This window comes from Lissotriton vulgaris, unplaced genomic scaffold (genome assembly GCF_964263255.1).
Source record: "Lissotriton vulgaris unplaced genomic scaffold, aLisVul1.2 SCAFFOLD_727, whole genome shotgun sequence".
In the NCBI taxonomy this organism is placed as follows: Eukaryota; Metazoa; Chordata; class Amphibia; order Caudata; family Salamandridae; genus Lissotriton; species Lissotriton vulgaris.
Genome location: NW_028245479.1, coordinates 449,038 through 474,575, shown reverse-complemented (window position 1 = coordinate 474,575; position 25,538 = coordinate 449,038). Strand labels below are relative to the sequence as shown.

The 25,538-nt window shown below is 41.9% G+C and overlaps 1 protein-coding gene across 1 annotated transcript in view; it reads left to right on the top strand.

Moving 5' to 3' along the window:
* LOC147666408 (N-terminal EF-hand calcium-binding protein 1-like) overlaps positions 1-25,538 on the top strand; it is an 816,258-nt gene that overhangs the window by 384,686 nt on the left and 406,034 nt on the right. The window lies entirely within an intron of this gene.

Genomic DNA, 25,538 nt, shown 5'->3' with positions numbered 1-25,538 from the left:
ATGTGCTAAGAGCAATTAAGTCATTATAATTATGACGTTTAATAATACCATGCTTCTATTAATCATGCCATTTAGTGCAAGCTAAAACATGGTTTCCAGTGCTAATAAATAATTAACAAAACAATACTTAATTAACAGTCTGTTGTGTATTATTTTGTTTTATTACCAGCCAACTACAGCACAGACGAAAATCATGCATTAGTTTCTAGGCTCAAAACTCTTTCATAATCGGCAGAAGACACATACATAGTGGCAATAAATGTGAGGATTTAACTCCAATGGCAGTATCTATTGACTACATGAATGTCAATAAATTGGTGGTTATGAGGAGAATAACGTAGGACAAGGTTGGTGCCTTCTCAGTACTTCTCGTACAAGAGGTGTTGAAGTACACTGAGCTTCCCCTAGTGTTATACCTTAAAGTGAAAATATATTTGTGGAGATCACTGAGGGAAGGCAATGGATATAGAGTTAGGTAGAGATACCATTCACCCCAGCTGCATATAAATAGTCAAATACACGAATTAGGATGGACTACAGTGTCTATAACATGGTGACTGCGACTCTCTTGTGATTTTGTGATAACATTATTTAAGTCAATGTGCACCTTTTAACACCTGGTGCATGTATCTGTGGGAGACCTAGTTACCAGTGACCTCATAACAGGTCTGGAGCTGGCCTCTATTTCTTCTGCAGACGTTCCAGATTCGTCACTGCATATTTTAAATAGATGACCATTTTCTTCTGTGAAGTTGATACACATTATTGAGATAATCAAATAATTTAGTGGACAGGAATTTGCCATGTTCATGGTTTTCAGAAGGAATCTAAATCTTTGCACTTTCACGTCTTGGCTATAAATTAGAGTTTGTCGTAGTTGGTTCAAATGTTGCGATCCTGCAAAGACAGCCTTCTATTTTAATAGGTGTTCACTCCCATTACATCATCAATGTCAATGTTTTTGATTTTTGACATGGAAAACAATGTTTCTCCTTAGTTGTTCAGCCCACTAATATCAGACTGTTGAAACCCCTGACTATTGAACTTTTCTATACAAGGGTCTCTAGTAATAGCCATTAACTGGGACCTCAGTATTTGGGCCCTTAAGCAGGAATACACTTTATTTCTTTGGGCAGAAATGCTGTCTGGGGGAAGTGTTAGCTTTCTACTTCTAAGCTTGACACTTCTAGTCATACCATAACTTTTCTAGTGGTGTGTGTTCTCTTTTGAATGGGGTGGGGGTAACAACTGTCATTTTCCACAGTGGGAATTTCTGTCAAACCCATTGACAGTTGCAAACACTTAATAGAAGTCCTTTGAGGCGGAAGCCTTTGCTTCTAATGGAAAACCAGGGCATTCAGGGCATGCATACCGCTTGCTATGAAATTAGTTGTTGAACTATTTGCTGAGACCCCTAACTCTTTATTTTCCTTAATTAAAATCACATATGAATGTCTTGGTAATATCTTCCAACGCATCCATACAGTGGCTCTGTTACTACTTACAGTCTAGGGTTGCTAAAGGTCTCTTGACACTTTACATTATAATGCTGTATTTTACTGTCTAGATATGTTTTGGGGCAAGAGCCCGAACGCTGCATGAACTTCCCACACTTAGGGGATGCTGGAATGAATATAAGGTCTCATGCAAGAGGCCACAGGCCTTTGGAACTGGGACCTGGTAGCAGAGAAAACAACTTTCTCTTGCACCACAACATTCTACAACATAGGATGCCTCTTTTAAAGAGCACTTTAACTTTTCATAACTAAAAGGCATGCTCCAAAACCACACTTGATCAACACCCAGATTAAACATTTCACTGTGTGCCGTTTTGCCGATACATATTGTCACTTAATCTTATTAAGAGAAAAACACATTTGAATGGATAGTTCAGAAGTTCTTTTTCATCCTAAAGGCAAGGATAGGTAATCAGTGCAGAGAAAGGCTGTGTGTTCGAAGGTCTGATCTGACAACCTGCTCCACATTTGTTTGTTCTAGCAGTCCCTGTGGGTACATTATCCTATGCAGAAGACCTGCGTCAGAGGTCTCTGACCAGTGCTTTATGTGACCATGATGTGTTGCTAACCAATAAACTGCTAAACTCTGTTGATTTGCTGGGATTCTCAAAGTTGTATTACTTTTAACCCCATAACGAGGGCATATCATTTTTGACGGGAAACAGCCATCACAACGCAACTTTTACAACGCACTACCATTACAACGCAACTTTTACAACGCATGATCCATTACAACGCATGCATTTACAACGCATGGCATTACATAGCAGATGCTTTTACAACGCATGTCATTACAACGTAAGTATAGGTAAGTATATCATTTTATTTTTTCTTTTATTTAATTTATAACATTATTTAATTATTTTTATTAATATTAAAACTAAATAAAAAAATTAATTTATATATTTTTTAAAAATAAATTTAATATATTAATTTAAGTAATTTTTAAAAATAAGTATGACTATTTGAGTATATGTTTTGGGGTACTGAAGTATATGTTTTGGGGTGTTTGGCTAAATTTAGGGTTCTGGGCTAGGTTTAGTTTATGGGACACAGGGGTATTTTTAGGGTTCTGGGCTAGGTTTGGGTTATGGGGTACAGGGGTATTTTTAGGGTTCAGGGCTAGGTTTGGGTTTTGGGGTACAGGGGTATTTTTAGGGTTCAGGGCTAGGTTTGGGTTATGGGGTACAGGGGTATTTTTAGGGTTCAGGGTTAGGTTTGGGTTTTGGGGTACAGGGGTATTTTTAGGGTTCAGGGCTAGGTTTGGGTTTGGGGTACAGGGGTATTTTTAGGGGTAGGTTTGGGTTTTGGGGTACAGGGGTATTTTTAGGGTTCAGGGCTGGGTTTGGGTTTTGGGGTACAGGGGTATTTTTAGGTTTCAGGGTTGGGTTTGGGTTATGGGGTACAGGGGTATTTTTAGGTTTCAGGGCTGGGTTTGGGATTATGGGGTACAGGGGTATTTTTAGATTTCAGGGAAGGGTTTGGGTTATGGGGTACAGGGGTATTTTTAGGTTTCAGGGTTGGGTTTGGGTTTTGGGTTAAAGGGGTATTTTTAGGTTTCAGGGTTGGGTTTGGGTTTTGGGGTACAGGGGTATTTTTAGGTTTCAGGGCTGGGTTTGGGTTTTGTGGTACAGGGGTATTTTTAGGTTTCAGGGTTGGGTTTGGGTTTTGGGGTACAGGGGTATTTTTAGGTTTCAGGGCTGGGTTTTGATTATTGGGTACAGGGGTATTTTTAGGTTTCAGGGCTGGGTTTGGGTTTTGGGGTACTGGGGTATTTTTAGGGTTTAGTTTTAAAATAAATCATTTAAGTTAATTAGAAAAATTAATTTTAATAATTTTATTATTTATTAATAAGAGTTCTTTATTTATAATAGTTCTTTTAAAATTAAACTTAAAGTAATATATGTACAAAATAATTATTTAAAAATAATTTAATTTATTAAATTAATTACATTTAAATTAATTACATTTTTTTTAAAAAAATATACTTACCCATACTTACGTTGTAATGGCATGCGTTGTAATAGCATCTGCTATGTAATGTCATGCGTTGTAAAGGCATTCGTTGTAAATGCATCTGCGTTGTAATAAATGTGTTGTAACGGTGTGCGTTGTAAAAGTTTGCGTTGTAACGTCATACATCCACTTTTGACAGATGGTGGTAGATGATCTTAGTAATGAGGTAGAGGCTTTTACCTGTACTCCAGCTGTGAGGATACCTAGTGGCACTCCCTCTTCAATTAACCAATCAGTAATCTTATAAAGCATGGCTACTCACACGTGAGAGTCTGAAGGCACTGAAAGAGGGGGAGGGGTCTTTGGTTCAGTTTAAAAGCCAGGGCTCGAGGTCCTTCCTGAATTGCGGCAGCGATGGGAATTGCCTCAAGTGCAGAGGCAGGGAATTCCAGGTCTTCTCAGTGAGGTAGGAGAAGACTCTTCCTCCAGCTGTGGCCTTGTGGACCTGTGGGCTGGTGGCCAGTGCCAGTTGGGTGGAGCTGAGATGTCTGGTGGAATCGTAGAAGGAGATACAGTGGTTGAGGAATGCAGGTCTGGAGTTGTGGAGAGCTTCATAGGCATGCATGAGCAGTTTGAAGGTGATTTTTTTGTTGACAGGTAGCCAGTAAAGGTCTCTCAGGTGGCCCGAGATGTGACCGCGATCTGGAATGCCCAGGATGAGTCTGGTGGCGGTGCTCTGGATGTTCTGCAGTTTTTGAGAGATTCTGGGTGGTGCCGGCAAACAGTGCCTTGCCGTAGTCAAGTCTGCTGCTGACAAGTGCATGGGTGACTGTTTTCCTGGACTCAGTGGGGATTCACTTGAACATTTTACAAAGCAGGCAGAGCATGTGGAAGCAGGGGGATGAAACAGCATTGATGTGGTGGTTCATAGAGAGCAAGAAGTCCAGGATGATGCTGAGGTTTTGAGCGAGGTCTGTGGGAGTGGGGGGAGTTCTGAGCACTGCGGGCCACCAGGAGTCATCCCAGGCAGAGGAGAAGGAGCCCAGGGTGGTGAGAACTTCAGTCTTGTCTGAGTTAAGCTTGAGGCACATGTCTGTCATCCAGGTGGCGACTGCTTTCATCCTGTTGTTGAAGTTGCTCTTGATGGCTGTGGGTTCATCTGTGAGGGAGAGAATCAGCTGGGTGTCGGAGTAGAAGACAATATTGAGTCGTTGGCTTATGACGATGGCTGCAAATGGGGCCATATGGATGTTGAAAAGGGTGGGGATCAGGGAGGAAGCCTAACGTACTCTTTAGATGATCTCTGTGGCCTCTTAAATAGGCCTGGGGCAGAGTTTTACTTTGTGGAACTCAGCGAAGTGCCGGGAATACTCTACTGCACTCAGCGGAGTTCCGTCAGTGGTGGAGTCTGTTAAGTCCTGCTGCTTGCACTGATATTTAGCATCTGGAGTTTGTCCCACACTTGCACTATGTGTTACAATAGACTACAGTAGACATTCTACTCAAGCGGCAGTTTCCTCAACGCAAGCTGCAGATTTCTAAACATGAGCGGCTGTGACCTGCTGCAACCGCCTGTGTTGAGAAATCTTGTTGGGGGGAGGTCTAGCACATGATTTTTTCTTGCAAGTGCTCATGAACTTAACATTGGTGAGCCGCTCAGGAGAAAATATCCGGTCTGCGTCACTTTGCAGAGTTTTTGGGGGCGGGCAAAATCTCTGTGAACACCTACTGCAGAGCGGAATTCTTCGCCCACCCCTACTCCTAAAACCCTGTACTATCTTATGGCTGAGCCTGATCACATCTCATGATTGTATGTGGAGAATGCTTATGTAAATCTGGGTATTTGTGGGGTGTTTGGATCCCCCTTTTATAAACAGCTCTAAAGTCTTCTGGTGCTCATAGGATTAGTGGTAGTGAGAGTTATTTATTACCATCATGCGTAAATGTCTTCTATGCTGCTCCTTAGACCCTGCCCTTCCACTGGAATTTAATGTGAAGCCAAGTGCAGTGTGGCATTGACTTGCTTCCAGAGCAAGGACCTTTTGAGTACTTGAAGTTGAAACTGATCCAGCAAGTCAATGTCGGACCTGGAAATAGAGCAATATTTGGACAACTGCTAAGGTTGGATGCTTAGCCTGGGCACAATCTTCATTAAAAGGCGTGGGTTCATGACCCATCCCCTGCATCCTGTAATTTGTGCTGAGGGCTGGAAAATCGGCCTGGAATCCACAAAAGAGAAGGTTATGTTTCCCCTAAAGATGGTTGCCATGCAGTTGCGGTAAATCAAAAATAAAACTGTGAGCGGTGCAGCTACAACTTCCCCAGTGCATTGCAGATGACTTGACAAATGATGTCATAGGCAATATTAGAAATGGCATCATTGATCTCATTACCAGTGGCATTACCATTGACCTCCTAGATCTGATCATAGTAAGTGTTCCTTGGCCATATAACCCAAATTTGACAAGGTTGACCCTATGACAATCCCACACACGTTCTGGGAGCAGTGAGTTGGATGCATTAATTTGATGAGCTCAGATTCCACTTCAGAGTAGGCTCTGAATGCCAGTTTTAAACTTTGGTAGGGCTTCTCTCAGCACTCCTAATTTCAGCTGTCACAGAGTGCAGAGTTTGACCTGGCACTGTGCCAAGGTACTACACTTCGCAAGCAGCAGACTTTTGATGCATGAGCTCCACAAACCTAACCCTGCAGTTCACACTGGGCTCCCTACACCCAACCCCTGTGTACCCAGATCCCATTGTGTAGGCTATCAAACATGTGCCATAAGAGGGAGGCCTTTTTTACTAGACACCATGCAGAAGAATCCATTGAATGCAGCCGTTGGCCATATACGGTGTCTTCTGGAAGTAGGCCAATGCCTAGTTTCCCTGCTCTAGAACCTGCTAGGCTTGGCCTTTGTCCTTGCAATGGTCTCTGTGAACAGAAGCTTCTGCCTTCACATGACTACACTGCAGAGGTTAACTCCAACATCATTACCATAAAACAGTCTAAGTTGGGAAATCGAAGCTTAATGATACCTAGATTACATGTTATAATCATTTTAAACTAGGCTCATATTTACAGGGCTTAATTAGCTAAATTTTATATTGCTGCACTGATTTAACACTTTGTGCTACTATTCTAATTCAATACATTTATACAAGATCACATAGCACTTTCATAAAGATACAACCCATCCGCTGAAAATGAAATGTTAATTTTTACCATTGTTGAGGATAGGGCATTATGACCCATTCATGGCTTTGTCGCTGCCATTAAAGGCGTAGCACCACACTTAGCAATGTTATAAAACAACATGCAACAGTTGGTGCAACGGCACATATGATATCCAAATGTGCAAATGCATAAAAGTGTAAAATGTAATTGTAGTGTTAGAGCAAACACAGATGTGGGGACTAAGCATAAGCATGGTGGGTATGAAGCCTTTTGAGATATATATATATATATATATATGTGTATATATATATATATATATATATATATATATATATATATATATATATATCACCTACTGGCGGTCACCGGGAGGTAGTTGTAGTTATTATGTAGTTTCTATAGGAAGAGCATTTTTTCATTTGCCAATATCTTTGGCGTCAATTGATGAATCCTCGTGAAATTTTTCAAACTGATACAAAGCTCTCTACAGGCACTGTTTTTGCAATTTTGAGGCAATCCGTCAAGGGGGGCCGAGAAAAAGGTAGGGTCCCAAAACTCTTTTTCTCCATGTTAATTTTCATAGGAAACATTAGACACGGCTACAGCCTGAACTGTGGAACAGAATTACACCAAATTTAGCGGAAAAGTAGTCCTTGGTCCGGAAAGCTCCCTTTTTGTTAAATGGTGTAAATTTGTTCTGTAGCTGCAGAGAAATGTAAAGATTTTTAAGATATACAACTGAGGCAGCAGTGGCTACATGACCCCTACTGATCTCGTGCCTGAGATCTGTTTGGATGTCAAACTTTCAAACCAGGAAGTGTTGGCAGCCATCTTGTGATTCGCTAGAACCGAAGCACAAGAAAACATTTATTTTTTTTAAAAAATGTTTTCTTGTGCTTCGGTTCTACCGAATCACAAGAAAACATTTTTTTTTTAAGAAAAGGGTGCAGGGTAGAAACACGCTGACCCCCTAGGCCCTTAGGCGGGTCTCACAGGGACCCCCAGGGGTCATATATATTTTCATATTTCCTGTTTGGCAGGAGTTGTGCCGGATCCGCGACTCCTGATGTTTTCTTTTGAAAAAAACAAAGAACGGTCTTCCGCATTTTGTTAAATATATGCCCCGGGTGGGCCAGGTCCCGGAGGCATTGTGGAATGTAAGAGGGGGTGAACAGGATCCCCTACCTTGAGCTATTCAAAGCCCCGGGGACCACCACCTCCCTCGGTCAATAACTTAATTATATGCGGGCAGCCTCGCGACTCCCCCGCTGCCCCGGGGCACAAATGTAAAATAAAAATAATGCAGGGGAGCCCCTATGGCCTTCACTGCAGCCCTGGGGACCGTGCTAAATATAGCGGGAATATGTGGGCCACTGCAGCCCCAGGGACCACCACCTCAATGGGGCTAAAATTAAATATTATTGGATTCTGACCCACCACGCAGCCCCAGGGACCGCCACCTTCCCGAGGCACAGAGTAACATTTTAAATAATGTGGGGAAGACCTTTGGACTACCACCTCCCCGGGGCAGTAACAATTATATGCCTGGTGGCTCCCCCGCTGCTGCAAGGATCGCCACCTCCCAGGGCTAAATTTACAAAGGAGGGGGACTGCGCAGCACCCCTGATGGAGCCCTACATGGCCCTGGAGACCGCCACCCCCAGGGCCATCTCCAGCAATGTCCCGGGATGCCCACCCCGGGACATTGCAGTTCGTGATGGCTTGGCAGGAGCACTGGCAGGGCCCCCCGGGCCATTAGGCTCCCCTGAGGTACTCAAATAAGTGACCAGGCCTCGGAGGATGGGGATCCTAGGGCCAATATCTGTCTAAGGAGGGGGCCTGCATGGGCCACCCTCCCCTTTAAAAAATATATATATTAAAGCCTGGCCCCGCAGATGGGTTCCCCAGGGCCGAAATCAGCCTGGGAGGGGGGTTGTGTAGTCCAAAAAAAAAAAGCCTAGCAACTCGCCGGAAGCACCGCCCGCTTTCTCCACTACTCTGCAAACATGCCTTCTAGCATGCTGGTGCTTGTGGTATGAAATCCCCTTGGCTGCTGAGGGTCCTTAGTGGCCAACAAGAGCTCCTGTTACCTCCAGTAAGCGGCACACAGTGGGATTGCTGAGGAGTGGTCGGAGGACATGGCCCCATTATCCACCACTCTGCAAATGTGCCACTTAGAGAACTGCTGGTGGGCAGATGAGGTCCCCTTGCTTCCTGAGGATCCCCCAAGATAAAATATAAAATATAACTTAAATAAAACCTTAGTAGGCACTTGGCACCCAATCCCCCAGGGATCAATATATTTAAAGGGGAGTGGGGTTGTGTTGCCATTTTTTTTGTTTTAAAGGGAAGGGGGGGGCAATTGGCCCCCTCACCAAACATCATTAAGACCCAGGGATCTTATCCCCGGGACCGCATTATTTAAAAGTCGGTGTCTCAGTGCTCACCTAGGGCACCCACCATTCACTTGTTGGAGGCTGCCAGGAAATACCAAGGGCCCTGTGGTCCCAGCTGTCTTCCCACATTCTGCAAGAGCCCAAATTTCTCACAACAGAGGGAGCAACTATATTTGCTGCTTCCTCTGTCCATGAGCAATATCTTGATCTGCTTCGAGAAACAAATCTCAAGTCTGCTCCAAGCTGGATGGAGAATTTTTAAAGCCAAAAGGGAGCAAACACAAAGTCTCCTCTCAATTGGCGGAAAATTAAAAAAACACTCCCATCAGGCAGAAACAAACACAAGTTTCCCTGCCAGCACCGGAGGAAACCACTGTGTCCCAGGGGTGGGTTCCTTGAGGCACAGTGTGCAAGCTGGCCTAGGGTCCCCAGGGCCATTAAAGGCTGAGGGAGGGGGCTGTGTGGCCCCCCTCCCCTACAAATCTACTGCAGGTGCCGAGCCGAATATGGCACAGGAAGAAGGGCACACCCCTCTCCCCATATTTATTAAATCGGGTACTATGAGATAGCGTCTGGGGGCCCAAATATGGCTTAGGGAGAGGGGCCATGTTCCCCTGCATCATATATCATATATTATATATTAAATAGGGTCCCAGAGGGATAATGGCCCTGAGGCCAAATATGGCTTGAGAAGAACACACACTCTCTCCCTATATTTTTAAATCAGTTCCCGGGGATGGGATCCCTGGACCCGCATATGGCTCGGCGATGGGGGATGCACGCCCCCCCTTAATTAAACAATGCAGCTCAGTGCCGCCACTTTGTTATTTGTTCCCGTTCACACAGAAGTTCCCAACTATGATATCGATAGAAATAAGACACATATTTCAAGTTTTAAAAGAGACAACCACTATATCATAAGATCCCACTACTAAAAGTTTAACAAACATAATTCCTAAAGCACCTGAGCACAATACAGGTCAGGTACCAGCAATTCCTACTTAACAGTAACTAATGTCACTTTCTGAAAAAACGACAAGTCAAACCCCTGCCTACCCAAGACGATACCAAGAAATGCAAATGCCAGAACACCTAAACACTACATATAACAAAGAACCCTACCTACTACACGACAACAGAATAAAAATCAAAGAATATTATTATTTGCATCTAAAAATAACCTTCTAATTCTAAATCAATGCAAAACGTGGATGATGGATGGAAATTTTGAAATATGCCCTCCGCCATCGACCCAGAGATATAACATACAAACTGAATATCCTAACACTAACATACCCCATTTATGCATCACCGCCTAACAAAGTGCAACATGCTATTAACCTTTAGACCACATTAAGGTCAAAACTCACCACCAAAATTGGAATGGATTTTGAACAGGCAATTATACAAACAATACTTAAACTATACTCACAAACAGCCATCCAAGCTGATGTTGCCACTTCAACCAAAGCATTTGGAAACACCTGCAAAACTTGCACTAAAGGCCTTATTACGATGGTGGTCAGTCCGCTGACTGCTATCGCAGCAGTCAGGAGACCATCTGAAAAGCATGCAGCAGTCCGACAGCCGTGTTACGATTTGACCTCTGTGCTGGCGGTCAGAAAGTGCTCCAGACCACAGCGGATTGTTCTACGGTCATGGAAAAGGGCTACAGCACAAACCGCCATCATTTGGAGCACCTCCAGCACATCCATGCACTATGTGCCACGCACCATGTCGCGTGTGGCACACAGTGTATTGAGGTGACTGGGGGCACTACATTTGTCCCCAGGTCCGCTTTACAGTGGCCCAAGATGGACGGGGGCTCTGTTGGGGGCCCCCAAATTATGTTTCCGACAGCCTTTTTATAGCCCACCTTCCTGACATGAAAAGGCTCTCGGAAAGGGATATTGTAATCTCGACAGCAGTGCCTGCCTCTGCACCGTTCCTATACAGGACTACGATTCCGACCACGGCCCCATTGCGATCACTGATCCTGGCGGAGGCGGCATCCTTCCCCCAATCACTGTGGGTATGACCACTGGCATTGTAATCCACGGTCTGACCGAAGGGCTGACGGTGGTCGGTCCGCCACCGATGGCCTGTCGGTTCATCATCCGACTGACATCGTAATAAGGCCCTAAGGGGCAGATGTATCATTCGGTTTTTTCTCGCAAACGCTGCAATTCGCAAAAAAGCAGCGTTTACGAGAAAAAAAACGGAAAATGCGATGTAAAATGGAAATCGCATCGCAAATTTAAGGAATCTCAAAATTTGCGATTCCTTAATTTTGCATCAGCATTTAAGGAATCGCAAATTGCGATTACTTAAATGCTATGTATGAAGCACCCAAGTTGTGCGAATTCCAATTAAGAAATCGCAAATTACCACCAACTTGTGTTGGTGGTAATTTCCAATTTCTTTTACAAGTGCACTTTTTGGCATTTGTAAAGGTGTCATGTGGCGCACATACATGCCCTTAGGGCATGTATGTGCACCATATGCACACACATGTAAATTTCAGGGGTGCAGCAGGGTGTCCTTTGGACACCCCTGCACCCTTGAAATGATTCTCAATTTGCGATTAGCAAATGGCAAATCGCAAATTGAGAATAACTTCCCATTTCTTCCTATGGGCCTCCTGGCCCATAGAAATGAATGGGAAAGTATTTCTTAATTGCGAATTCGCAATTTGCGAATTCGCAATTAAGGAATATCAAGAAATTGCAAAAAAATTGCGATTTTTTTATATACCATTTGCGATTCTCAAATAGCGATTCTCAAAAAATCACTATTTGAGAATCGCTAATAGGTATTTTGATACATCTGCCCCTAAGTGTAGAATATGCAGGAAACAGCCAGTTTGCCTTTGGATTAAAAAAGCTAATAGCTCTCGCATATGTACCTGTAACAGACTCAGCTAACCACTACAACATGCCGATAGAATCCCAATTTTTCCAAAGATGTTAACAAAAACAAATTGACTACTTCGAAGGCACAAGGTTTGGCAGACTGTACCACTCTGGACACAGGCATCAACCCAACTTCCAAATACCATGGTGAAATGTCTATGAAAGCATCATGACTCAAAAAGCCAAAACCAACAATGCTATAGAAGGGTGGGAAAAATCCAACCAGAACACTAAAAAAAGAACAACGCTTACAACTACTAATCATAGAAGAGTCAGTAAACCAAATTAAACCTAAAATAACCAAGCAAACCAGGACAACTTACCATATGCTACAATTCAAAGTCGATTCAGAAAAGGGGGTGGTGATGAACAGAGTGTCTGAATTAAGCAGACCACTCTTACCCAGTCCAAACATCAGGGCTTGATCCATCACCGTTTTTTAGCTCAGAACCTGGCTACATGCAAATTAGTCTGGCTCTGGCCCAGTGCATCATGGGAACAGGGCAGACATATAGCCAGGTTCTGAGCTGGGATGGTGCAGTGAGATAAATAACAGTGATGGATCAAGCCCTGATCTTTGGACTGGGTAAGAGTGGTCTGCTTAATTCAGACACTCTGTTCATCACCACCCCCTTTTCTGAATCGTTTTTGGCCACTATAGGTGTGGCAGGGTATACTCAGACATGAGTCCCTTTCTCACTGCACCATCAGGATTCAAGCAAGCCGGGCCGAAGAAGGCTGAAATGCCAGAAACCGGTCCCCGGTAGCTTGTCTCCTTTCTGGTGAAGAATTGGCTTGGTAGTTTAGTCTGCCCTGTTCCCATGATGCACTGGGCCAGGGACAGACTGATTTGCATATAGCCAGGTTCTGAGCTGGGATGGTGCAGTGAGATAAATAACGGTGATGGATCAAGCCCTGATCTTTGGACTGGGTAAGAGTGGTCTGCTTAATTCAGACACTCTGTTCATCACCACCCCCTTTTCTGAACAATTCAAAGTCAGGCTCTATAATAATAAATGAGTAGACTAACTAGAAATTATAGCTAATTCGCTATTATAAACCGCATGCATACCAGTATACGCACAACTACAATAGAACAAAACATACCACCACAATAACATAAACATACTTAAATAAATATTACAAACATTACTTTTTATAAATCAGTCTATTACAAAAATATAATAATAAAGCATACAGTAAGACTGATAAATAAAACAAATATTATAATATTTAATTAAAAATATTCATATGAAAACAAAAAACATGCAATAGAAAACCTATACAAAGCAGCTCATGAGTTAAAACACACACATAAAGAAATGTACTTCCCCATGTTGAAGAACCCTGCCTTATGACCCTGGCGGCGCAGGGTACGCCTAAAATCTCCAAGTTCACCTGCCTTGTCGGACAGAGACACGAGACACTGTTAGGCGTAGAAAACCAGGTTTATTAGCTGCAGCTAAGCACAGTTGTCCCAGAAGTACAGAGTAGGTTCTTAGGAGACTGCCACTTTATTCCGTGGCGCACAATCTTTTATAGCACACATATTTACAACGTATACTCCCAATACATACAAGGCCAGCCAATAGGAAAAGTTGGAAAACAAGCTATCAAGTGTCCCAAATACGCCCTTCTTTCAGACCCTGTGTGTCACCCCCACCCCCACAAGTTAATCAGTGCTAGTGCCTACAATCCAGTTTGCAGGTGGCAGGACGTATTTGTGTGCCTCAAAGTATAGTTGTGTAACAAGAGAATACAAGGAGAGAATAGCGAAGGCCAGTCGGATAAGATAAAGTAAGGAAAGAATAGGGAGAGCCAAACAGTCAGTCGAGACAGGGATCAATCAACCTAGACATGGATTAGTGGACTCGGCCAGACCCTGACATCGGTTTCGTAAACAAGGGCAGGGGGTTACTTTTTAACAGAAGAGACATGTAGCAGCTGGAAAAGGCAAAAACACTCCGTTCGCCGTGCTGCCTAAGTGAGGGCAACACAAAATGGCGACGGGACACAAAATGGCGGCCGAATACAGGACAAAGTCGGAAACCGAAGAACCTCAATTGCAGTAAAAGCAAAATAGGTATACATATTAAAATGTAACATTTTCCGCCTAAAAATAAATATAAAAATGATACTTTGGGTTTTATAGCTGAGGTTTGTAATCCACCTCCACTTTGCAAAAATCCAATCCACAAAGACATCGAAAACAAAAAGTAAGAAACCCAAAAAACAAAAAATGAAATAACCACATTAAATTAATGAAATGACCCCCAATCATTGGAAACCACAAATACACAAACAATATAAAGTAAAAACCACTAAAGGAAATCCAAACAATCAAAGGAAATTACAACCCAAATACAATGCAAGCATAACATTGCAATTCTATAAATGTAGTACAATGTATGTATGTATGTATTGTACACTTGTATAGCACAAGCTGTCACCCAAAGGGTATCCTGGCGCTTTGACTCCGCTAAACCAGGTATGCAGTCACCACATTATACTGTTCTAGGAAAAAGGTAGGTCTTCAAACCTTTTTTAAAATCCCTCAAACTCCGCAAAGAAAGGGAGAGGCAGTTCCAGAGTTTGGCGGCTGAGCATCTGAAGGAGCGGCCACCCATTCGCAATCTCCAAACTCCTGGGACCATCGCCAAACATGCCGAGGAAGAGCCTAACAGTCTTGCTGAGCGGTACCACGAAAACAGTTTCTGCAGCAAGACAGGTCCTTGGTCATGCACTGCCTTAAAGGCCAGGCAAGATGCTTTAAAACAAATTTGTTGCTGAACAGGTAGCCACTGACGGTCTGTTAGTGCCAGGGTTGAAGACGCTGCGCGTGGCCTAGATAGAGCAAACTTTGCTGCCATGTTTTGAATGAGCTGCAGCCTACTAATCAGAGTGCTAGGTGCGCTCAAAAGTAAAGCGTTACAATAATCAATCCTACATAGGATGATACCACATACCCCCTCTGGCCTAGCCTGCACTGGAAGCATGGGAAGAATTTTACGCAAAGTGCGTAATAACAGCATACAAGTGGAAATGGTCTTGTTAACAAAGCCACCCATCTGCAGATTGGGACTAAACATGACTTCCAAATTACGAGCTGAATCCGCCGCCACCACTGTGCACATAGAGGACGATGGCCAAAAATCAGCCGGTAGAGGGCGCGGGGTACGATCAGATGAACAATACAATACCTCAGTCTTTGAGCCATTCAACTGGAGAGAATTGGTTCTCAACCAGTCAGCCGTAGCAGACATGCATTGCTGAAAAGTCTCCTTAGACACAGCGTCTTCTCCTTCAAGGGAGAAGATGAGCTGTGTGTCGTCAGCGTAATTGATCACTGAGATGCCGAAGGACGTAATTAGACTAATCAGAGGGCGGAGGTACAAATTAAATAGGATGGGGCTAATAGCTGACCCCTGGGGTACACCTTGCCCTACTCTCTTGATCCCTGATCTAAAAGGAGGCAAGGCCACCACCTGATGTCTATTCTGGAGATATGAAGTTAGCCATTCCAGTGCCAATCCTGCTACCCCAATCTCCTCCAGCCGACTAATAAGGATGGGGTGGCTGACCGTGTCAAATGCGGCCGACATGTCGAGCAGCACTAAAAAGTCTGCCCGACCAATGTTGACCCGCGATCGAAGATCATCCAACACGACCGCCAGCACCGACTCCGTACCATGCGCTGGCCGGAAGCCGAACTGGGCCACATCCAAACAGATGTTCCTTTCCAGAAAGCTGGACAGAGACTGGGTCATGAATTTTCCCATGATCTTAACCGGAAAGGGAAGCAACAAAATTGGCCGATAATTCACCGGGCAGGTGGGGTCGAGTGTGGGTTTCTTCAGAAGAGGAAAGACCACAGCCAACTTCCAGCACTCTGGCACCGTAGCAGTGCTAAAGGACTGAAGACAGATGGAATAGAGGGGGCGAAAAAGCTCCTCCTGAAAAAGCTTCCAAAATTTATGGGGTAGCGGGTCAAGAGGAGAGCCCGAGGACACACCATTTGCAAGGGAACAGAAATCCTCAAATGGAGGAAGGGTAAAGCTTTCCAACTTTGGATGACCTGAGATGAATAAAGGTGCATGGGCAACAATTGGCTGAGGACATGAGCAGCCCGAACTAGCGAGTCCACTCAGAATGGTGGCAATCCTGTCCTCAAATGCGTCAGCCAAGGTGTCGCAGAGGGACTGTGAGGCCGGAATATTGTTTGCCTCACAAGTCGGCTTAGAAAGATCATTAACTATTTTAAACAGGGTCTGTGATTTGTTAGACGCCTGTAATAGCATATCCTCTAGATATTTCGCTTTAGCGCACTTAATCTGGGCTTTATAGTCCAGCAGTGCTTGTTTAAAGAGGGATCTAGCAGACTCTGCATAGTGCTTTCTCCATACCCTTTCTGCCTGTTTGAATCTTATTTTCGTGTGGAGGAAATCGTTAGAGTACCACGGCATGGCAGGCCTACGTCTATCTTTTGATTTCCGCAGGGGGGCCAGCTTGTCCAGCGAGTTGGTAATTTGCATACATAGGCCTGAGTAGCTCGCCTCCATATTCCCCTCTAAGGAGAAACCTCCAGAAAGCAGAGTGGGAAGAACACTGCTATTAGGAAGTTTAGACCATTGTCTGCTAGTTTTGGTGGGACCCAAGCTGCACTCTCGTGCAGAGTCGGCGAGGAGACCTAGGGAAAAATGGACTAAAGCGTGGTCCGTCCAACATTGAATGATTATATCCCTAATCTCAACCTGCGTGGCTTCCGCGAAAACCAGATCTAAGGCATGGCCCTGCAAGTGAGTCTGGGAGAGTACCAGTTGCTGCAGTTGAAGATTGCTACACGCCTGGCACAGTTCTCTATAAGCTGGGTCCGTCGGCCCATTTGGCCACAAATTAAAGTCCCCCAGAATAAGTAATCTAGAATGAGTATTGGAAAGGTCATAGATTACATCAATCAGGTCAGGTAGGCTGGACAGTGCATTACCCGGAGGTCTGTAACATAGCAGTCTGGAATGCAATACTCCTTTCTGTCCTTTGAGGGAAAAGCCCATAAGTTTGAATCCTTGGACCCTCTTTACCTCAAGCTGAGAGAAATGCAGAGTGTCCCTAAATATGAACCCTATGCCTCCCCCTCTATTCCCCATACGAGAATTATGCCTGATTTTATATCCCGAAGGACAGGCCAGCCCAAGTTCTACCTCGCTGTCTGCTCGAGTCCATGTCTCTGTAAGAAAGAGCACATCCAACCCATGAGCTACAATTAGGAGTGCGATTTCAACATGGTGCTTACAAAGAGACCGAACATTAAGTAGCCCGCAGGACAGCACCGCTAAGTATTTAGACATAGAAGCCGGCAAGTTACTTACCGGAAGGCGATGACCGAGCTCAATGAGCTCTGCTCTAGAGTAAGTTAGCCGGTGTGTTGCCGCAGAGGCAGCGTGGCTAGTGCTAGTCGCGAAGGGTGCGCGAACGGGCGCAAACGGGCTTACCTGTGGCGCACCTCCGGCGCGCCATCGGTGCGCCAACGCTGCGCGCTTGATGAATATGCATATTAAATAGCTGTAAACGCGGGAGTCCTCCGATGTAGACACTATCCCCCAACCAAGATGGCCTCCGCAAATCAGCACTCACCTGGTCACCCTCACCCAAGATGGCGGCCTAGATCGCCGCGATGCGTGGAGTCACGGACCTTAGAACGTCCTGAAGCGCCATATCTATATATAGAATAACATACTACTATTAGCAAGCTGTAGTTATATCCACTGCATCACGCTGCATAACAACATAATACAAACTACCACTAAACAAAACTTTTAAAAGATCTTGCCTTTTCTGTTAAAAAGCAACAGGGTCTGTGACTAACACAATCGAATTCCACCTCAAAGTGACATAGACTACAAAATACGAGTAGCAGTATAAGGAATTTACGCTAAATAAAAATAGAAAAAACTATCATTCTATAGAAATCAATAGAAGATATTAACAGTGTTTCAAATGTGTGTAGAAATGTACTAAAAGGTATAAATATGCTTAAAAATATATATTGAACTAACACATATATATGTCAAGTATAAATTATTAGAACTATAAGATATAACTCTATAATAAATAGAACTAACTTATTGAAAATGCATTGTAAAATGACATGCTACATGGATAGAAATATATGGAGGGAAAAATTATGCATCTTTTTTGTCTGAATATTTGAAAAATAAGTACATGTGATACTTCAGCAAAAAAGTAAATAAAATGTTGTGTCAAAAAATGTTCCTTGCACAGAAAAGTATGTATAAAAAATGAAATTAAAAATGTACTTTTAATAAAATAAATAAAAAATATGTAAAAATCTCAACATGTATTGCTTAATATTGTAAAATAAAAATGAAGACTATACAAAAGTACAAACTATGTTGTGGGGGAAGTTTTTGACACTTCTGGGTCTATTAGGTTTGCGGGCTGATAGCCGCCAGCGGTGGCAACCGCCGTACTGGTGGCCATCCGCCCGTGATCGAAACCCTCAACACCGGTCCGACCAGCATCGCGGTCGCTACTGCGGTGGTGTGATTTTCCCCCCACCACTTTTCCACCAGTTGCAATCCGCCCGCTTGCTTCACGGGCAGAGCTGGACCGCTACAATTGTTGAGGATCAGGGCCAAACACTGCTGGCACAATTATGATGCCAGTGGTAGCCAGCCTTCCTGTGGGCACGCAGTGCAGGGAGCTGCAGGACATGCTCCTTTTTAACATTGCGACAGTGCTGCTGGCAGCAGCAACTGCCGCAATGTTAATGGCCAGAATCCAACCACTGCAGTTGAATTTTGACTGCGGAGCATCCTAATTGGATCGGTGGTTATGCCGCGGTCCTGACGGGTGGTGTTTTCCCGCTACCATGGCGGTCGGAGTGATTTTCCGACCACCATCCTAATAGACCCCTAAAAGTGTAAGATTTATTATTCCCTCACCGCTGTAAACCATTTTGGGGAAGGTGTTGGACACTAAAAGGGCCTGATTTACAATTTCCACTCAAACCTAGCTCTTTTTGGGGAAGGCTTGGACACTTAAAGAGTAAGATTCACAATTCACACTCCAGTGTAAACCATTTTGGGGAAGGTGCTAGGCTTTTAAGTGGAAACATTTACTATTACTACTCCAGTCTAAACCATTTTGAGGTAGATGTTGAACACAAAAGGAGTTAGTATTGCTATTACCACTCCAAAATAAGCCATTTTTGGAGAAGATGGTGGGCACTATGGAGGGTACATTTGCCTATTCCCACTCCACTGATAACTATTCTGAGAAAAGTGTTTGACACTGAACAGCAAGATTTAATATTCTGAATACTATATAAACCCTTTTTTGGAAGATGTTGGACACTAAGGGGTTAGATTTACTCTTCACACTCTAACTTAAACTAATTTGGGTGAGGTCTTGGACACTAAAGGGATTATATTTACTATGAGCACTCCAATGGGAACCATTTTGGGTAAGGTGTTGAACACTAAAGTGGTTAGATTTACTTTTTTCTCTCCAATCTAAACCATTTTGGTGAAGATACTGGACACTAAAGGGGTTACAGGCCAGATGTACCACCCTACCAATTTACGAGTTGCAAGTTGCGCCTTTTGGGACTTACAAATAGGAATGTACAACAGTTTCTCAGACACAGTTTGCGATTCCTTATGGGGTCACAAATTGCTATTAGGATGGGACGAACTTGGCACGCCCCTTCACTAATTGGTTACTGAGCACAAAAATGGTTGTACATCTGGCCCCAAATGTACTATTCCCACTCCAATCCAAACCCTTTTGAGGCAGGTGTTGGTCCTTAAAGGGGCTATATTTAGTGTTACCAATGCAATCTAAAGCATTTTGGGGAAGGTGTTGGACACTAAAGGGGTTAGGTTTACTATTCCTACTTCAATCTAAACCATTTTGGGGAAGGTGTTGGACACTAAGGGATGATATTTAATATTCCTGCAAGACAGAATATTATTTTCAATATCATGAATAGCCATAAAAACTGAATAAATATAACTTACAATAATATTTACAGTTTACAATAACACTCCAATATAAAATACAGCATTACAAACATGAACATTTAAAGACAAACAAACCTACATTTAAAAATTATATAATTATATTGTAGCTACAATAATAATATAACTGAAATATTTATCAACTAAATTTTAATTTTCATCAACACATCTCTTAACAATATAAATGTCATTAAATGTACAAACTAACAACCTATGTATTTAATTTATATTGTGTAGAAATTAAAACAATGAACATACATTTAATTTTAATTTTTTTTATAATTTGCTTAAAAAAAACATAAATTATTGAAATGCCATTATTTAATTAAACATAACACAATATAAACATACAATAACTACACATATACACAAAGGCAAAATGTACTTTCAATACATAAATAGAAAATATATGTATTTGTAATTGTTTAATTTTAATAATGGGCAATTATAACATTTTTTCAATTCAATAAAACAATATTTTGCCTTATATTTGAAAATGTAACAGTTGTGTGTAAGAAACTTACAAATACAATACTTTAAATATAAAACATTAAATAATATAAATCTGATATCAAATGCTTCATACCATACTGTTCCTCTACAAACCCAACATCCTACTAATAAAAATATTAATATTTTTTTCAATTGAAAAAAAACAATATAATATAAAACTTTGACAATATGTATGAATTCAAAAGAATTAACAATGCAAATTGAAACAAAATTATAAATAAATAAAATCAAAATTAATTTATAGTCTAAAATATAACCTTGTGAAATATTAAAATAATACAATATATTTTTCAAGAAATATTTCCCTTTATTCCCATAAACACATAACATACATTATAAACATAAAATTAAATAAAGAACTACATTTTTTATGACAGAAATAAGGTAATTTAAAACATAAGTTTATAAGTTAAATTAAATAGATGTTTAACATCAAAACATAATCAGAATCTAAAAAACTTTTTTTCGTTTACATATACATTTTAAATTTCAACATTTTAAAATGTATATATATATGAGTTTTAGATTAAAATTATTTTTAAAAAAATCTTTACACAAACATACTTTAAAAATCTCCTCACCCTTTTCCCCTATAACCCCAACATCCTGTTATGAAAACATTAATTAGATGTATATTTGTATTGAAAAGTAATAAATAAATACATTTTAAAATTAAAAACAATAAACATTGCAACAACTTTCTAAAATAAATATACATAATATCAAACAATTTTAATATAAAAAACATAAAACAAATTTCACAATTGTTAAACAAAATTATGTTTAACAACAACATTATATTCAATGATAATTTATTAAACTATATATTTTACAACAATATTAAAAACATATGTCCAAATGCCCCTCGGATTCATGGCATGCAGGGATAGTGCCATGGCCAATAGCCAAAAGAGAATCGGAGCTGTGAAGCTACACAGTTTACTTGAGTCTCTCATTTCTTATGGTTCTCCACAGGATTCTATTCTTTACCCATTTTTATTCTCCTTTATACCATCCCTTTAACATCAGTCATTTAATTCTTTGGTTTTAATAAAGATCTGTAAGAAGACATCACTCAGACACAACAAAGCCTAAATATTAATTTATCATTTGGCAAGGATGCTGTTGCCAGGCAGTGCTCGTTACACTGAGTATTTATGGACCTATCCAGTGCTGTTGATAGGGTAAACTGCTCAAAGTTGTGGTCCTTTTTTTAGAATTAAGCCTGGATACTTCACTGATATTTTATCTTGATGACTTACATTGTAATTAAGACTAGATACCTCAATGATCTTTTACATTACTTTGTAAAGTAACAATGTGGGTAAGGTTTGACCCAAATGGAGACTGACATAATCTTTCAGTTTAAAAAGAAAAGTTTGCGAGGAAGCATTTTAGTTCCACTTTTGTTCATTTTATATATAAACAATATTTACTCTCATCTTCTGAAGTGTGGTGCTGATGTCCCAAAAGTTACAGAATTAGCTGTTTCCATGCTTGTATATGCAGATGATGCGGTGAATTTGCCTGCACTCTAAGGGCAATGGAAGAAGTTGGCAATATCTTTCACTGATTTTATGTCAAGTATGGATTTTATTACAAACTTCTCTAAATCACAAACTACGCCTGTGTCCCTGATCATTCCAATTTGCGTACTTTTAAATCAGATAATAAATGAGTGGTTAAAGTCAATATTTTTAATATCTGAGGGTAGTATTTGATGACTTTTCCCCCTGAGAGTCTAATGTTTGTGTGTGGCATCAAAAATGTATTCAATCAACAGGTCCTTTACAAAAACGGTCCCCTTAGGGCCCGATTACGAGTTTGGTGGTGTGCCAGTGGGACCGCCACACCGCAAACCCGCTTGAGAACCGCCTGTTGTATTATGACTTTTGTAGTCACTAGCAGGCAGTCCTTCAGCATTCCCATAGTGGTGCCACAGTGGAAACGTCAAAGGAAGTTCCAGCATGCACTGTGCAATCAATGCCATCCTGGAACTGGGGGTGCATGAACACAGGGGGGCAATTATTGCGCCACACTGTGTACATCCACATGGAATGCGGCACAAGGGGACACAGTAGGGCCCCTTTGCTTTCCTTACCGCCACTGTTTTCATGAAGGAAAGACGTCCAAGAAATCAGTGGCAGTGAGGAAACTTGTAATTTGCATGGAGGGACCACGGCGGTCCTGCCAAGCATATTACTGCTGTGCCACTGCTAGGCAGCAGCGCTTCCCTGGCAGAGTTGGCGGTCCCAGGGTTGCACAACAGCGAAGGTTGTAATATTCACGGTCGGAAGACCGCCACCGCCACCTCACCACAAGTCTTGTGGACCGAGGACCACCAGATTCCGAATTATGCCCTTAGTTCAGAGTTCCCGATGTTAGAAATGTATAAATTGCAGTGCATACCTACCGCAATATGAGGCAGCGGTGTAGGGCTATATTAAACTTTCAACGTTACAATCGAAAGTGAATCGTTTTGCAGGCGCCTTCTTTCTGTACCACTTTGTTCTTTGCATTACTTCTGTCATGACATATAAGGTTGGGAACCCTAATTTTATGGATTTCCATCTAAGCTGAATGTCAATGTGACATTATTTCACTTAATTATAGAGGGCTGTTTAACATACAACAAAGGGTTGTCTATATCCTGGTTTTTCTATGTTAAATCTAACTTACTAAAGTTGAGTTGCCTGTTGCTGTTTGAGAACCCACTAACCATAATAAAGAAAGACAAACTTTGGGTAAAAGAAAAGTTTTTATAGTGTTTATACCTTAATAGAGAAAACACTAAACTGCAGGTTAAACCCCAAATAAGACGGGACCCCTCCTGGTTGCGCCTAACCCAGCAGGTAAATGTACAGAAATGTTTCACTTTTGTACCTTTACACTAGTGGTAAATACCTATTACGGCATTTAATTATTTTCTCAAGCTCAACCTCTCCCATATTACATCGCTCTCACTTTTTTGACAATTTTATTTTTTTAGGTGGAGAATATCTCCTTTGTTTTTGTCAAGTAAGCAGTCTTTTTTCTGGTGATAATCCTTTATTTGTAGTACTGCCACACTCTCTACATGTACATTTTCTACTTTCTCTCTCCAATACACCCAAAAAATTTATTTTTGAGGAAGTAACTACACTCATAGCACATGAGAATATACATGAATGCAAAGAGGCTTTTACTCATTCCACTACACCTTTTTTAGCTGATTTTAGCTCTGCAACTTTTGTACTGATGATGACCCATAATTTACCACAGATTGAAACGCTGTTACGCCTATGGCAGTGGGACCCATTGGTAATTTATTTCCTTGCTGTATTGGAACAAAGGATATTTAATGAACTAACAGCAATTTTTAACTTACTATTTGTCTATTGCCCTCTTCTCGTATCAAACACTCTTATGTGTTTTATGTTAGTGAGTGATCACTATTAAGCACAGAGCCCAGGTTTCATATACTTGCAAAATATTTTAAAACCTGTATGAATTTGAATATAACTAATGGTGCCAATTTATAATTTTTTTTAATCTAGTCTAAGTTTTTGTAGGTTTACATGTGCAATCTGTCCCTCATTCTTAATCAGTATGGACTGTCAGTGATCCTTTTTATTATTTGTATTCCTTGCATCAGTCTCCATACTTTGGCCACAAACAATGGCTTCCAGAGTATTCAAATGTTCAGTATTACACTCTGGGGCCAATTGCAATGTCGGACGGAAAAGCTCCTCTTGTCAGTCGAAATCTCCTCGACCGCACTGGAGCCCTTCCGAGCGACTTGGTCAGTTTACATTCTGACCTCCCGATTACTATGTTTGCGGTCGGAACATAAACCGGTCGGTCATTCTGAATTGGTTACTAGTGACTCACGGACTATTCATGTTGGTCGGAACCTCATCGTACACCCCTATGGACAGCGTTTTCACCCACAGGATTACGATGTTGTTTTCCAACAGCCTTTTTGCATCGGCCTGTCCAACACAGAAAGGCTGTCGGAAACTGATTTTGTGAATCCTTAGCAGGGCCCCCTTTGCCCTGAGGCCTACGGTTGATGACCGAGGGGGTACCTCAGGGACCCCCTGTAAAACCCTGCACTGTGTGGCGGGCACCCTAGGGTGCCTGCAAGAGAGTGCAGGGTTTTCTGCAAACCTCGTATTTTCCCAGAGGAGCCTGTGTTACGGCCGGTTTTCAGGTGTAAGATGGGCTCCCATAGGAAACAATGGGAAACCGGTCGAACAGTGTTCGGTCGCATCGTAATCCGTAAGTCAGAACCGCCAACCACAAGTCGGTCAGTCCCGAATCAGAGAAGTTGTCAGGCGGAGGCTTTCCACCCGACATCGTAATGAGCCCCTCTATATATTTGTTTTAATTGTGTTTCCAACTTTGGCCCTAACTACCTGCCAAATTCAGTCTCAATATGCAACCCACGTATTGAATTTTATTCACTATCTTACTGGTATTTAGCTTCATCCCTAGCTATTTATGATAATTCCGCTTTCAATTATTCTCTTTACTGGCTCCTATCCTATAAAACGTCCTTCTTACAGAAATATATCTCACTCTGACCTGCACAATCCTGAAATTACAGTGCAAGGTCATTTTATTATCCAGTGCATATCCTCAACGTTCAGGCTCCCAACCAGTGTGACATAGTGAAGTCTTGTTATCTTTCACATTTGTATACTTCGCTAACTTTTATATTTTCTGCATGTTGTTCTGCGCATTGGTAGAAAGCGCTCCAAAATAAAGGAAAGTTTACAATGCAAAAGCATGGTCATGTTGTGCATCATTTATACGGCCATGCCCTGCTACTAGTTCCCATACCTTTAATTGTGGCAGCAGACCCAGTGTAGTGCCAGTGCCTTCAATGCTGATTTTAGCAGTCGGAGCTGCCGATGTATTTTTTTTATTTGCATATTACAATTGATATCCACGAATATTAAATGATGAATGCAAAATCTCTTTAGAACCACTAGGAATGCTTTGGAACTTTGGATCCGTGGTGCTCAGTTCGAAACTGCAGATCT